The 12158-nt window shown below is 40.0% G+C and overlaps 1 protein-coding gene across 7 annotated transcripts in view; it reads right to left on the reverse strand.

Moving 5' to 3' along the window:
- The window catches only part of SGMS2 (sphingomyelin synthase 2), an 87636-nt gene that overhangs the window by 74810 nt on the left and 668 nt on the right, over nt 1-12158 (reverse strand). The window lies entirely within an intron of this gene.

Genomic DNA, 12158 nt, shown 5'->3' on the forward strand with positions numbered 1-12158 from the left:
CAAGTACAAAAATAAAAAATGTGTTAAATACATTAATCAGTTTCTGAAGGAATGGAAGAGGGCTCAGGACTACGTCTCAGCAACCTGTGTTGTATAGGTATTTGATTAAGTCAACATATTTATGAAATCCAAGATCTATCCTGGGGGCTTGACGAATGCAGTGGCTTCCCCGGTGGTCAGCTGAGTTTTCTGCTATGATATTCTTCATCTGCACTGAGTTATTATTTTTCCCCCAAAGAACTGTACTCTTCTCCGTTCCCTCCCCTGCCCATCCTCTCTCCCAGTCTCTCTACTATGCCTAGGTCTTCTTACATTGTAATCATATCTGTTCCTGGCCACAAAATATTTGATATCAAGTAATGATTTCTCTGATCTAGATTTTACAGAGGGCTTACTTTCCAAATTGTCACAATAAGCAACTGAAGAAGGGCACAAATTAGAAGACAATATTACAGACAAAACAAGGCAAGGATAGGATAAAGATGGTGATCTGTCAACGAGATGATAGATGAAGAGTTAAATGTACTGATGCATTGGAGCTATGAGACCAGTCCAGATGCAAAAGTGTATGAGTGCCCATCTTTCCCATAATTGTGAATCAAATAATCTAAACATTTCATTTACAGGCCCAGGCACATCTCCTGGCCTCGATATTCACAAATCGAAGGTACATATAACCTCAGAGAGAAGTTTCACTTAACATTCGTTAACTCATACTAGCAAAAGACACTGGAACCAGTGTGCTGTGCACTCACTGAGTAACTCCATGATATAATTCAGTTTTTAAAATATAATATGCCAAAGTCATTGGATGGCGACGCTTAATGAATCGTCTTCAGATGTATGAGGGGTATTGTTCCTTAAGGATAAGGCTGATAAGAGCTGCACTGCCCAGTACAGGAGCTGCCAGCCACACGTGGCAACTGAGTGATTGAAATGTGGCCAGTCTGAACTGAGATGTGCTGCAATTGTAGAATATACACCAGATTTCAAAGACTTGGAAAAGAATATAAAAATTCTTGAAATTTTTATATTAATTATAACTGGTAACATTACATATGATATTTTTGTATACTGGGTTAAATACAATGTTATACAAATAATTTCATCTGTTTTTACTTTTTGTAATGTGGCTGTAGGAAAACTCAAATTACATAAATGGCTATCATGTATGGCTCACGTTATATTTCCATTGACAGTACTGGGTTCTCAGGGATGGTTAACTCTTTAGGGATGCTTGGCCCATTGGTTCGGAGTCTGCTCTGGAGTAAGCTCAGAAATAGTTCATCAAAGAGAAATAAGCTCTGGTTCATATTAACAGAAGATACAACAGAGAACATTAATCTTTTAACTTATCAACAATTGCTGGAAGATGGAACAGATACTCTTCTGGTACTAGTGAAGATTTCTTACTTGGCTACTTATATAGCCAAGACATCCCCATTCTGTCATGGAGATACTGGCAGGACAAAGCAAACTATTAACCAAGAATTGCTTGACAAGGATAAAATGTAAGTAAATGAGTCAGAGTCTGACGGGACACTGTACCCACAGAGCCAGGACTCAAGAAGTTTCTAGAATAGAGAAGCAAAGGCCTAGAGAAATCCCCAAAAGCATTTTAGAATACAGACCAAAATTTTCTATCCTCCCACATCAAGTTTTTATTCAAACATGTACATTTATAAGAGAAATTCAATCCATCTTATATGTATATTTTCCTCTTACAGTCACAAAGTGACTCCAAATCTGAAAAGAATGCATTTTAAAGAACTGCAAATATGAAAATATTCTATCTCTATGGTTTCAGAGTTTCCAATTTTTTTATACTTCTACACAAGACAGTCTCTTCCCCCTAGAAACTGCTATTTATATTAACACCATCTAGCTAATTTTCCACCTGTATTTCTTAAAAATTACCAAAATTCTACACTATTTCTGAATCCATTTTTTAAGACACAAGAAAATTCCCAAGATTTTATTTCTTACTCTAGTGCTATTGCTACATAGTACAAACAGAAGACCTTTAACTAAATGTAACATTGTTATCACGGGGTTCCTTAAAAAAAAAAAAGACCCCATCAATTGTTATAATTCTTATTCATTTTATTTTTACTGATGCTAAACTGTCACCCAGGCTGGAGTGCAGTGGCATGATCATAGCTCACTGCAGCCTCCAAATCCTAGGCTCAAGAGACTCACCTGCCTCAGCTTCCTGAGTACCTGGGACTACCTGTGTGTGCCACCACACCTGGCTAATTTTTTGTGGGGGACAGGGATGGGGGGTCTGGCTATGTTGCCCAGACCGGTCTCAAACTCCTGGCCTTAAGTGATCCTCCCACCTTGGCCTCCAAAACACTGGGATTACAGGATGAGCCACTGGGTCTGACCTCTTGTTCTTTTTAGTTTCAGAAGTTGACACTGTGATTCTGAGATACAGTATCTCAGAATGATGGGTCATATCTCAAAATGACCCATATTCATTGGGTCATCTATTGTATGTATGTAGAGTCTATAGCCCTCTACATACATACAGTAGATGACCCAGTGAATGATGCCACCTTTTGTTTACAGTTGTTGTCCCCTGGGATTTCATAATAACATTGCTAGACAAACAGAGAAAATACCAAATCTTTAAAAATTAAAAGGAACCTGGAGGAAAAAAAATAAGTGATAATCTCTACCATCCCAGGATCACCATGCTGGGACTATCATTTCATCCTAAACAAATGCAAAGGTGTGACACAACTACACAGGATGCAGAGCCACATTCCCGTTAGGCAACTCTGACAGAAGAGGTTCACGTGGCTCTACCTGCTCCAGAATCACTAAGACGCTTTTTTCCTGGAAACCTGGGTGCTGCCATTTTAAATAACTGCTAGGTATAGAAATATATAGAATTATCGAACGTTAACTCCCCCTCCCACAAAGTGGGTAATTTTGCATGTAAAATAAAGCAGCCCTCAAAATGTAAACCTTGCTACGCTTAATGTGTCTGTAATCATGAGATAAGGCCGCCCTTTCCTAGGACTGGCATATGGAACGAGTCAAAATAGATTGCTCCGTATTCATTTCTACTGCTGCTCTATCAAGTTACCACAAAATTGGTGGCTTAAAAGAACACAAATTTTTTCTCTCACAGTTCTGGAGGTCAGAAGTCCAAAATGGATCCCTCTGAGCTAAACATCATAGTGTCAGGAGGACTGTGCTCCTTTCTGGGGGCTCCAAAGGAGAACTCATTCCCTTGCCTCCTCCAACTTCTGGAGACTGTGCATTCCTGGGCTCATGGCCTCCTTCCATGTTCAAAGCCAGCAATGGCTGTTTGAGTTTTTCCAATAATGTCAACTCTCCTTTTGTGACTCTTCTGCTTCCCTTTTCCACTCAGAAGGTCCCTGTAATTACACTGGGCTCACCCAGATGACCCAGGATGATCTTAATATCAACATCAGCTGGTCAGCACCCTTAACTCCATCTGCAACCTGAATTCCCCCTCCCATGCAGGATGAGTGAGAATCCTTTATCTGAAATGCTTGGGACTAGAAGTGTTTTAGATTTTGGATTTTTAAAAATTTTGTAATATTTTTCATTTATTTTTCATATACATCTTATACACACAGCTTGAAGGTAACTTTCTATGTTTTAACTAATTTTGTGCATGAAACAAAGTTCTGACTGTTCTAACCGTGACCCATCACATGAGGTTAGGTGTGGAATTTTTCACTTATGGTGTCACACTGGCACTCAAAAAGTTTCAGATAGTGGAGCGTTTTGGACATTTGGGTTAGAAATGTTCAAGCAACACAACAGATTCATAGGTTCTGGGAATTAGGATGAGAGTATCTTTGGGGAGCCATTATTCTGCTTACTACCATCTCCAACAGTAATTAGAAAACAAAGAAACCTCAAGTGTACAAGCTACTCTCCTTCAATGAAGATTTTTAACTAATTTACGACAAATGAAAACCCTAAAGCTAAAAAAAAAAAAAAAAAAAAAAAGAATGCTGTTAGAACAGCAGGCCTGAGATTGATGCTCTTCTTGCTCAGCTGAGTGTGCTGAGTGGGGACCGGAAGAATGCATGCTTCCTCCCCAGACTCATCACCAGGGTCAATCATGCACTCAGAAGCGTTTACAGATAAATGCTTGACAACACCATAATGAAAATTAGTATCATCATCTTTTTTTGCCGGGGAGGGGAAGAATCTTGCTCTGTCACCCAGGCTGGAGTGTAGTGATGCAACCTCGGCTCACTGTAGCCTCAACCTCCAAGGCTTAGGCAATCCTCCCTCCCACCTCGGCCTCCCAAGTAGCTGGGACTTCAGGTGCATAACACCATGCCTAGCTAATTTTTGTGTTTTTTGGAGCGGTGGGGTTGCATCATGTTGCCTGGGCTGGTCTCAAACTCCGAGACTCAAGCCACCCACCCTCCTTGGCCTCCCAAAGTACTGGGAGTACATGCATGAGCCACAGTGCCCAGTCTATCAACGTCTCTCAATAGCAACATTGAAATATATAATCCAGTTGTAATCCTCCACATGGTAAATCATAAGGAGTTGATCATATGTCTGAATAGGTGCAATTTTTTCTTTGGCAAAATTGCATACACAAGGACACAAATAGGGCCCAAACTGTGAGAAACGTGCTGGATTCCACAAGCAACAGGGCGGTGATCAGACTCTGAAGTCAGACTGCCTGCTTTCAAAATCTAATTCAACTATTTACTACCTGTGTGGCCTTGGGCAAGTGTCTTAACCTCTCTGTGTCTCAAGTGGGGATCCTTAAAGTGATTTTTAGGAGTAAATGAGTAACAGTTCTAAGTACTTAGAGCAAACCCTGGCACACAGTGAACATAAGTATTTGTTAAATAAACTTTCAAATGTTCCTGCTTGCTGCTTATAAGTTGCCAATCAAACTATATTTCAAGGGAGCAAACTTCTCAGCCCTAGCTAATTTACCATATGGCACATATTTTAGACATATGCAAATATATTCAATGACATTCATGCAGAAGAAGTGGTATATTACACTAACCAGAACAATACCCTTTGTTGCTATTAATTTGGTGGCAATTACTGGGATAGTAATAACTGGGTGGTTCAAAAACTCGCTGAGCAAATGCAAATATCAGAAGACAGTAGCAGCTGTGTTAAATAAACTGTCTCAGAGCCTCCTAAAGAAAGACGCACAGCATCGGCAAAGACAGTAGGGTTTGTGATTCTTAATGGGCCAGGCTTTTCCTGGGACAGTGGTGTTCATGGTACAATACTCCCCAGAAGCCTAAGCTCTGTGAGGGACAGCACCAGTTGTGCTAGACTACCGCTACCAGCATCTGCTGAGAGGGCAGGCATATTGTGACTGTGGCTTTCACAGCTGATGTTATATACTTCTTATGAAAGTTCTTGAATTCAATGGCAGTGTACAAACCAACTTCAATCATATTATTTTAACCCCTCAAAAAAGGGGGAGGGAAAAATACAGGGCAGGATCCAGCTCCTATCAGCACAGGCAAGATGTAACACATGAATGTGGAGATACCATTCCAAAACAAACACGCTACCTTAACAAGAAAGTATGGTTCCGTTTGACGCAATAGGATTAAAATCTTTGTTTTAAAAGTTAGAATTGCAGCTTATATGCAAAAAATAATGATTGTCGAGCCCCTGAATGTGTACTGTGAAGCAGGCTTACTCTCAATGTTTTCTATGTGGGAGCCATGTAATTTGTATAGTCACCTTCTAGGGTAAATATTCTTTTACTCCCATTATGCTGCCAGGAAGTGAAAGTTCACCTGTGGGAGCTGCTCCAGGGCATCTAGCGATGAGCAGCAGTGCTGCGACCCGAGTCCAAGCCGGCCTGACTGAGCCTGTCAGGGCTCACCTCTGGCATAATTTCATGATCTTAAGGCAGCACAGGCCAGAGTTCCAGGAGAACTCTGAACAGGAGAGTTCCAGGAGAGCGTACGAATACAATCCTGTATCAAATGATATCTCTCAAAACCTAACATATCTCTGAAGCTAGTGGAGAGAAGACAGAAAGCCACGCAGGGTACTGGGAAGCGCATGGCATCAGCATCAGCTGGGCCTGGCCTCAAATCCCTGCTCCACTTCCCACCAACTCTGTGCTATTTGCTACCTTAAGGGGACTTTTGCCCTATTTCATCTTTAAACACTTTCCAAATTGTTTCCATACCTCCAGAGTGGATACAATCCCTATTTTGCAGAGCTGTCTGAAGATGAAGATAGCAGTTCATTTAATCTTCACTCGTACTTATAGTATCTATCATTATTTAACCACTACTATTTGTCAACACTAATTCCATCTTCTGTGTTTGGGGGAGCTTGGGGAACCCAACTGTGTGGACAATTAACCTCTCTGTTTCAAAGACTTAACTTCACATTCAAACTAATGCTGAAAGTCTTCCTGAACAGTCTCCACTTATCTTTGGAAACACGACTCTATGTAAGGTCTAATATCCAGAATCTATGAGGAACTTAACTTCACATGCAAAAAACCACCTCATTAAAAAATGGGCAAAAACCACAAATGGACATTTCTCCAAAGACAACATACACACAGCCAACAAGGATATGAAAAAAAATGCTCAACATCATTAATTACTAGAGAAATGCAAATCAAAATCACAATAGATACCATCTCATACTAGTCAGAATGGCTATGAGTAAAAAGTGAAAAGACATGCTGGCAAGGTTTCAGAGAAAAGGGAACACTTATATACCGCTGGTGGGAATGTAAATTAGCTCAGCTAATGACTGTGGAAAGCAGTTTAGAAATTTCTCAAAGAACTTGAAACAGAACCACCATTTAACCCAGCAATCCCATTACTAGCTATAGAGCCAAAGGAATATAAATCAAAATCATTCTACCATAAAACTGATGCACATGTATGTTCATCACAGCATTATTCACAATAGCAAACACATGGAATCAACCCAGATGCCCATCAACAGTGGACTGGATGAAGAAAATGTACATATACACCATGAAATACTATGCAGTCATAAAAAAGAATGAAATCATGTCTTTTGCAGCAACATGGATGTAGCTGGAGGCCATTATCCTAAGTGAATTACCAAAGGAACAGAAAACCAAATACTGCATGTTCTTCTCACTTATATGTGGGAGTTAAACACTGAGTACACATGGACCCTAAGAAAGGAACAGCAGACACCGGGGCCTACCTGAGGGTAGAGGGTAGGACGAGGGTGAAGGCTGAAAAACTATCTATCAGGTGCTATGCTATCTGAGTGACAAAATAATATGTACATTGAACCCCTGTGGCACACAATTTACCCATGTAACAAACCTGAATACCCAAAATAAAAGCTGGAGGGAAAAATAAAATAAAGGAATTGCGTGGCTGAGCAGGGTGGCTCACGTCTGTTATCCAAGCACTTTGGAAGGCTAAGGTGGGTGGATCACTTGAGTCCAGGCGTTCAAGATCAGCCTGGACAGCATAGCAAGACTCTATCTCAATTTTAAAAAATTAATTAAAAGAATAATATAAATTGTATATAGGAGTTTAGTGGAAGAAAAAACTGTACATATAAGAGAAATACTCAATTCAGTTAAAGCTTCTTTTTTTTTTTTTTTTTTTTTGAGACGGAGTTTCGCTCTTGTTACCCAGGCTGGAGTGCAATGGCGCCATCTGGGCTCACCGCAACCTCCGCCTCCTGGGTTCAGGCAATTCTTCTACCTCAGCCTCCTGAGTAGCTGGGATTACAGGCACGCGCCACCATGCCCGGCTAATTTTTTGTATTTTTAGTAGAGATGGGGTTTCACCACATTGACCAGGATGGTCTCGATCTCTTGACCTCGTGATCCACCCGCCTCGGCCTCCCAAAGTGCTGGGATTACAGGCGTGAGCCACCGCGCCCGGCCCCAGTTAAAGCTTCTTTAAAAAAATATGCACTAGTTTGAAAACTTTAAGTGAGATATCAATTTAAATAAAATAAATATAAACATGAAATTATAAGGTTGAATTTCAAATTGTATAGGGGTTTGGCAATAGAGGGAAAACCAGTTATAAAATAACTCATTATCCAATTTGACTTTAATTCTATTAGCTGTTTCTTTAAACTTTGCTTGAATTACAAGTCATTGTGGAAATTAAGAAAGTAAACTGATCTGGGTGTCTGTATGAAGTGGCTGAAATGAACACTACTCATATTCTCACATCCATTATCAAAACCTTAAAGATAAATTAACTAACTGGAAATCAAAATAGAAAACTCAAGGAAAAATTAAAATTTTGACTCAGAGTAGCAAAGATGTGTTATTCTTGTAAAACTTGAGAATGTTTCAAGAAATGCTTTATATTTAGAATAAAAATTAATGAAAATTTCTTGCACTTTCATGAAGTCAGCCCCAAAATGTCAAACAACAAATGTGCAATATTTTTGAAGAAAAAGGTGCCCTATTTAAAATTGATGGAACTTACTCTAAAGTTAGTGACAAACCTGCTAATGCAACACCTGACAGTATTTACTTCATCTGTCTCACTGGGTTCTAATGCTTCCTCAAACTGTAGAAGTAGAATGTCCTTCAGAGAGTTCCCCAGCAAAATTAGCACCACTCCATTCTGCTATATTTCCCCAAAAGACATTTAGCTGCATGGCTAATAAAAATAACAAACAGTACTTTAAGGAAGTTTGTATGCTTCCTTTTCAAGAGCTAAATCCCTCGCATAATGAGCTACTGCTCCACTGTGGAGCTCCACAAAGGTTGATCCTGCTGTTGAATCTTATGAGACACACTAAAGGAACACAGAAATTAAGACTCTTACATTTTAAGTTAAAGAGACAGGGAAAAGCTCTCAAATTCTGAATACAGTTTAGGAAAAAGGGCAGCTAAGTTAAACATTATGTTTCACCTTTTAAAATGCAAAATAACTGAAATACTCATGAATGTGTACACAGATACAGCTAGAAAGATTTAAGGCAGACCTATTTAATATAGTGAAAAACAAACTAAGTGTTCAGCAAGAGGGGTTTGGTTGAGACACAGCCACGCAACAGCAAACTAAAAATGATGCTATGTAAGCCTATGTTAGTGACGTACAGCTGTCCATATATGGATGAGGAGAGAAAAAGTAAGTTGGAATATAGAGAATGAACCCAATGTTGTAGAGATAAATGTTAGCTTTGCCAACTTCAGGAAAGTTACCTAATTTCCCTAAACAGTTTTATCCTCAGTAAAAGAAGGTAATAAGAGTACCTACTTCACTGTGGAGTGTGGATTACAAGAAATTTGATGTATAAAGCAACTGTCAGGTTGCCTGGCACGTAGTGAGATCAATACCTGTTAGCTCTTTGTGTTATCTGTTGTATAGGGGCAAAAAATAAAGGGGGGGCAGATATAAATGTTAAACGATTTTCTAGATGGTAAGATTATGGCAGATTTGTTTTACCTATACTTTTAAATTTCCATAAGTAACACATTACTTATAATATGGGGAAAACTAATAAATTGGAATACTCATACCATGATAATCCTCTTAAAAATCTACCATAGTGCTTTGTTCAAAGCAAATAAATATCCTTTTTTTTTTTTTGAGACAGAGTCTCGCTCTTCCACCCAGGCTGGAGTGTAGTGGTGCAATCTCACTGCAACCTCCGCCTCCTGGGTTCCAGCGATTCTCCTGCCTCAGCTCCCCGAGTAGCTGGGACAACAACACACGGCATCATGCTCAGCTAATTTTTGTATTTTTAGTAGAAATAGATTTTCCCCATGTTGGCCAGGCTGGTCTTGAACGTCTGACCTCAAGTGATCTGCCTGCCTTGGCCTCCCAAGTGCTGGGATTACAGGTGTGAGCCACTGTGCCTGGCCACACAGCAAATATATCTTAGTTGAGGTGAACTGGCCCTTGAGATTTCATTTAAGGAGGCTTGCTTTGAATATTTAAAATTACTTAAACTGAAGAGCTACAATTGTCCATATTTTATTGGATAAAGCAAGGAATACTTTTATTATTCAGCCTCATAGACAATTTATGAGCCCCTATTCAAGACCATTCAGAATGCCACCAGATCTCCCAATGTCAGTGGGAGGCAGCCTATGGCAGCCTAATCACTTCTCATCTCTTCCCAAGTTCTCAGCACTCTCCTTTTTTGACTCCTTTTTTCCCCTGTTAATATTCACAGCCTGATATCTCTACTGGACTGTAAGTGTCCGGTAGCAACTATCTCCTTCGTTTGCATTGCCAGCACCTAGCATGGTGGCTGTTATGTAGTGGTTGCATATTAAAGGTTCCGCAAATAAATACAAATAAATATCTGGTACTAGTAGTCATGACAAAGTCTTCACTTTCCCCATTGAGACAATAAGCTAAAGGTGGGTAAATCGTCGTTTAGTCTAAAACTGTCCAAAACTCTCAGTAATTATTCCTTTAAAAAAGAAACATCTCACCTCAAAGTATCACTTCAAAAAAAGGTCTCACTGGTATTCCATCGTCTATTTTAATAGTTTTAAGATTATTTGTTTCTTCCCCCTATATTTTGTTTAAAGTCCCACACAAATCCCAGAAAGTTTAAGTAAACTTGCTGAAAGGAACACAGCTCAGAGAGCCTCAGGCCTCCCGGATCCCCATGTCTATGATCTCACGACACTGTAACTGTGGTAAGACAGCTCCCAAATCTTTCACCCTAAGAGTTGTTGTTACAGTTATGGTAAGAGAAAATGTCTTCACTAACACGGGTACGAGTGCTAAAGTTTCTTCCAAACATTTCCTAGGGTTTTCACAAGATTCTGGGAGGGGAGAAACTCAGAACAGGGTGTCGCCACCTCAAGGTGTTCAAGTGCTTCCCTCTAGGTTCACAGGTCAACCAGCTTTACTTAAAAATGAAACCGAAGGAACCTAATTAAACATTAACTTGTAAAAAAACAAAAAGCACACTTCAACCAGACTATTGTGAAGAATATTAGATGATCAACGAAAGGGCCTAAAGAGAAAATTTTGCACTGCTTCTTTAAAAAAAAAAAAGGTAAAGGTAAAGTTAGCTTCCTAAACCTCCTTTCTTCCTGTAAATTCCAGGTTGTCACTTTCACCCATTGCTCTGACATTGTTTAAACAGTAAATGGCAGTTCCCATGACACAGGATGGAAACCATAACCTTCTCAGGTATCCGCAGCCAAATGTTTAACTTGCTGGAAACATCACTTCCCTATCTAAGGAACTTGCCAAAGGATTTCACACGCTAACCCTCAGCCCCCTAGGCTTATAAGAAGGACATTCTGTGGAAATTAATTGGTTGTTACCTAAGCCAGCTGGAACATACTATTATTTATATATAAACAGCTATAATTTGTTGAGGTCTGCTTTGTATTAGACATTATGAGAGGTCTTTTGCGCTTTAATCCTCATTATTATCCTCATTATTAATCCTTATTTAATCCACCTTATTATCTGAAGTAGTTATAATCCCATTTTACTGGTTCAGAATGTTTAATGTGCCTAAGCACCCACCGTTAATAGAGGAAACTGGGAATGAAACCAAGTTAGGTACAGATTCAAAATCCACGCCGAATCCAGTGACACTAAACAGCTGACTCTCTTCAAAACATAACGCACGTGTCAAAATGATTTTAAGGGCATTTTATAGAGCAGGCAAGACTTGAAACAGAGGAATTGCAACACTAATAAATAAAAAGACTACGGGACATAACATTGTGAGTTGGTTTCAAGCTGCGGATAATTAACGATTATCCATGCCGCTAGATGGATGTTGACAGTGGTTCACTGCCTCTTATTTTCGCTGAGAAACCAAGTCTCCCCTTCTGTAAGGGGAGCAGCTCTGGAATGCCACACGTTGAAGGGTTTCCGTGTGGGTTGCCCAGAGCTGAGCAGTTACTGTTCACACATCATCAGTAGGTGCCTCTAGAAAAAAAAAAAAGAAAAACAAACCACACACACAAACACACACACAGTCCCTCCTCCACCACCTGAACTTCAGCCCTGACCTCCAGAGTGGCTCTGGACAATTTGTGGTTTAACCTGTGCCCTTTCAACGCCAGGACCCAGGTGCCCGACACAGGTTACAAATGAATGAGCTGACTGCTGGAGCTAGGAGACTAAGGCACACATCCCTCCTCCAGCCGACAAAATCGAGGAAGGATGCCCTGGGCGGGGAGGGTGGGGGCCGGATTA

This window comes from Aotus nancymaae, unplaced genomic scaffold, assembly GCF_030222135.1.
Source record: "Aotus nancymaae isolate 86718 unplaced genomic scaffold, 86718_ANA_hifiasm-v0.15.2.pri h1tg000033l, whole genome shotgun sequence".
NCBI classification, from domain to species: Eukaryota; Metazoa; Chordata; class Mammalia; order Primates; family Aotidae; genus Aotus; species Aotus nancymaae.